We start from the raw sequence: 4258 nt of genomic DNA on the forward strand, positions 1-4258 counted from the left end.
GGGACCCTGCAGCTCTCAGAATCCTCCTCAGGCTTTCCCCTGGGGATTTTTGCAGAATTCTGGCAGAAAACTGGCGAGTGTTAAGGGGAGAAATAAGCAAACAGATAAATAAATAAAAAACAAATCCAAAAGAGAGGTGGTGGTGTTAAACGTTCGGTGCCGAACAGACGCGGCTGAGGCGCTCCGGAGCCGCCCTCACCTGCGCGGAGCCTCGGCCGGGCTCCGGCCCCGCCGAGCATCCCCCGAGCCCCGCCGAGCATCCCCCGAGCCCCGCGGAGCCCCTCGGAGCTCCGCGGAGCCCTGCGGAGCCCTGCGGAGCCCTGCGGAGCGGAGCGGGGCGCGGCGCAGCCTCTCCCCGCTGAGGGGAGCCCCAGCCCCGCCGGGGGAGGCTCGGCTCGGCTCCGGCACCTCGCGGGGTGGGGAGAGGCGCTGCCCGCCCCCCCCAGGGTTTCCCCGCTAAGTCTGACGGAGCCGCCGCCTCCCGGCGCAGCGCAGCGGCCCCGGCGCAGGAGGAGGCGCCGTGCGCGGCCCGAGTCCCCGGGCGCTGCCGCCGGTGAGGGGACAGCGGCGGCTCCGCGCTCCCGGCGGCTCCGCTCCGCTCCCGGCTCAGGTAGGAGCGGCAGCCGCGACCCCCGGGGCTGCCCCGAGCCGCGGTGACCTTGAGGGGGGCGGCGGGGGCGGGAGCGCTGCCGGGGCCGAGCCCATCCCGGGGCCGAGCCCATCCCGGGGCCGCGGGCAGCGGGATGCGGCCGGAGGATGCGCCCGGCGGGGATGGAGGCGGCTCCGCGGGGCGGGCGGGATCGGCGGCAGCGGCTGCGCTGCTGCGGGGAGCCTCCGTTCCCGGTGCGGCTCATGCCGGAGGGCTCTCACCGGCAGGAGCGGCTCGGGAGGCGGCGGTGGCCGGGGGCCGGCAGCCCCGCAGTGCCCAACCCAGCACCGCGCCCGCCGGCAGCCCCGGCCGTACCGGGGACGCGCTCGGGGCGCCGGGTTCCAGGAGGTGACGCTCGTCCTCGGGATATTAATTGGAGAGAGTCGTAAGGAGGTTGTTTCCCGCAGCCCTGCTCTCTCGGCGGGGCTGATGGAAGGAGAAGCGCTCCCGGCAGCGCCGTCCCCGGCGCTCGCCCGGCTCCTGCGGTGCCGCTGAGCTCCGCTGCGGCCGGGCTGGGGCTTTTCTCCCCGCTTCTTTTCCACGGGGGGATTTAAATCTTTTACAAGCAGCACTTTCCAAAGCCTCGCAGTACCCCAGCGCAGCGTTTCGAGCGCCTCAGAGCCCGAGGAAAATGCGGCGGGAGGTAACTTTGCCCGGGTCACGCAGTGCAGGTGCCCCTGGATGCCGGCTGAGGTGGCCGCTGTAGTCCCGCTCGCCACCACCTTGGCATGGATGTCGTCAAGATGTGCTTTCCTACCGACACTGAACATAATGGGTTCTTCTCCTAAAATCTTGATTTGAAGACTGTACTAGAAACGTGAAAGGAGGGGCACTGTCTTCAGTTCTGTATCTTTGAAAGGCATCCTGTATTGTAGGTGGAGAAAGCCTCTCTTTTGCTGAATTAAACTGTCCAAAAGTTTGCTTCTTTCTGTGTTATTTCTTGCTGATTCTTTTTTGCTTGTGTTTTTTTTTTTTTTTTTTCCATCTTACTGTGCAGTTTTATCATGTTACACCAACCTGACTCTGTGCTAATACTTTCTTTACTTTCTTTTTAATTAAAGCGTATTTTGTAGTAAAGTGCTATTTGAGAAGCATGGGTACCAAGATAAGGGGCTGGGAAGATAGGCAAGCTGAAAACAATGCTGTAGAGTAGGACTTAACTGCTCCCAAAATAAGCTGAAATGTAGGTTTTTTAACAGTGTGAAAGTTGATAGTGCTGTAACTCAACTCCCAAACAGTAAAAGGGAATCTTTTAAGGAATAATGTGTGTGGCTGGTAGATCCTGCGAGCCCCGAGTTACGTAAGCAGTTCTTTGAGTGGGGCTGCACGCACACTGACATGCTCTCAGCAGCACTTTGTTTCTGATCCTGTCCCCTCACCTACACGTGACTGATTTTCGTGTGCTGACTCAAACAGGGTTCAGCATTTTCATGACTTTTCTGTGGAGAAGTGGCTTGTCTGTGGTGTCTTGCTAAGAAACCAGCTCAGTATTCTCTGCAGTGACTTCATCATCTGACGTTAAGCTCCATTTTCAAAGTGAGTGTTGCTGCAAGCTCTTCCTAAAGCAAAAGAATATGGGTTAAGTGTTCAGTTTAGTGTCAATAATAGTCCCTTTAACACTTAATGGAATGAGTGCAGAGTATTCTGTTACCTTGAATTCCTATTTGATACCATTACCAGCGCTGTCCTTTGCTCACATGCTGTAAATCCAGGACCACAACCTCTTGATTATCCAGTCTATTGAATGTGATATTGATCCATGTGTCTGGCATGTCTCTCTACCCCAACCATATCTTTTAACCATTCAATTGTCTATTTCCTAATTATGCTAAGTACATTTTTATTTGTTTTGACAAGCTCCATGGGGAGATAACAGGGGTATTTATGTGGTGTCCTGTGATGCTGTCGCCTCGATGGATTTGGTTTGGAGGAGTGCAGGGAGGAGACTGAATGGAGCACTCTCACAGCCAGTGAGTTTGGTTTGGTTTGCTTTCCCCTAAAAGGTGTTTGGTGTTATTGGAGAAGCCTCAGGGTTCCTCTCCTGGCGTTTGGCACTGTTTCAGAGGGCTGTGAGTCTCCACTGTGCCATGTACCAGGCACCATGGGGCACCTCTGACAGGGTTTGCTGTCTTTTTGGAGCTGGCTGAGTCAAACCTGGTGCTTTTATCTGGCTCCTTATCCTTGGTTAGCCAAGAATAAAACACCTCAGGTCATTTACCACAGAAACTTCAGTGATGTGACTGGAAAGTTGGACTGTTTGAGTGCTGATAATCCTCTAAGTGCTTGGGGTTTACCTGCATCAACAACACCTGCATATTCTGGTTATTACTGTGGGCAGGTTCAAGCATAGCAAGTGAGGTTAAAAAAGGAAATTCTGATACTCAAAACACCCTAAAACTTGCATTGTAGATTAAGAATAGGTTCAGGACTGCAGTTGGGAAAAAGTCATCTGCATTGACCACGAGGAAAAAGCAGAGTAATTGTACAAGAGAAAAATGATTGTTTTAGTGGCATTCTGATGGGAGATTATAGCAGAGGAGCTAATTGGGAACAGAGAGAATGTTTACATTTAAACAAAATTGTGTGACGGCTGAAATCTTTTAAAGCAAACATCTGAACAAAGTTCAAACTGCTGGTGAAGCTTATCCTTGGAATGTGTGTGTCAGACATAAGAATTCTGTTTCCAAACAGCTTTACATTTAATGTACACTGTGCAGTAAATGGTTGCAATTTGCAAAGTTCAGAGTGGAACTTAAGTTGTCCTTTGAAAGATAAAGCTTGTAAAAATTAAGATAAATAGAAATCCAGGTTATTTTATGAATAGAAATGGCAAATGCAAGAGGATAAATAGTTTTAATTATCTGAAAAGAAAAAAAATATAAAATATTTGAGAAAGGAAAAGAGAGAATGAACAAGAAATATTTGCATGTAATAGGATGACAGAGACGACAGCAATGAGTGTCACAGTGGCTGAGATCCAGGCTGGCCTCAGTATATTCATGCTACAGAATTGTCAGTTAAATCTCATTTATTTATTTTATATTTTATAATTTATTTATTTATTTTATAAGGCTTATGTATTGCCAAAGCCTACTTTGAAAAAAAAAGTTTCATCTTCATAAATGGAGTTATTTAGCAGTGAAATATTTCAGGCTTCCATTTTATGGGTGTGACCAATTTTTTCACATCTATGTGACCTAAGACAGCATTTCCTCAGGGATGTGTGACTGCCCTATTGCTCATGACCCCAAATCCATCAACATGGGCTTGTATCTAAGGGTCATTATGTAAAAGGCCATGTTTTCACCTATTTTGAAAGTTATGCTCAGAATTCTTGAATATTTTGTAACATCTAAATAAAATAACTGGTCTGCTGCAGGGACTCCCTCCACACACTGGAATGTAAACCAAAAAAAGATTTTAATATTTCTAGGAGGCAGAGGTTGCTACATCTTTAATTAGTGCAATAGGAAGGGTGTTTTGGAGAGTTCATTGGACACCTTTAATTGTGCAGAAGAGGCATTTCTGAGAGCCTGTTCAGGTCAGTTCCCTCAGAGCCTCAAGAGCAATTCTCTTGTGGATGCTTATTCACAGAATCCACAGAATTAA

The 4258-nt window shown here is 50.0% G+C and overlaps 1 protein-coding gene across 8 annotated transcripts in view; it reads left to right on the forward strand.

Moving 5' to 3' along the window:
• The first annotated feature begins 516 nt into the window (after positions 1-516).
• The window catches only part of ATP2B2 (ATPase plasma membrane Ca2+ transporting 2), a 398601-nt gene continuing 394859 nt past the window's right edge, over positions 517-4258 (forward strand). For 3 of the 8 annotated variants that reach the window (XM_033517387.1, XM_015640844.3, XM_015640845.3), the window contains exon 1: positions 518-610. The gene's annotated coding sequence lies outside the window, so the exon portion shown is untranslated. Of the gene's footprint in view, positions 611-4258 lie in introns of all 8 variants that reach the window. The other 5 variants (XM_015640841.3, XM_015640842.3, XM_015640836.3 and 2 more) reach the window with 3 other exon arrangements.

The sequence above is a fragment of the Parus major genome, chromosome 12, assembly GCF_001522545.3.
Source record: "Parus major isolate Abel chromosome 12, Parus_major1.1, whole genome shotgun sequence".
Classification (NCBI taxonomy): Eukaryota; Metazoa; Chordata; class Aves; order Passeriformes; family Paridae; genus Parus; species Parus major.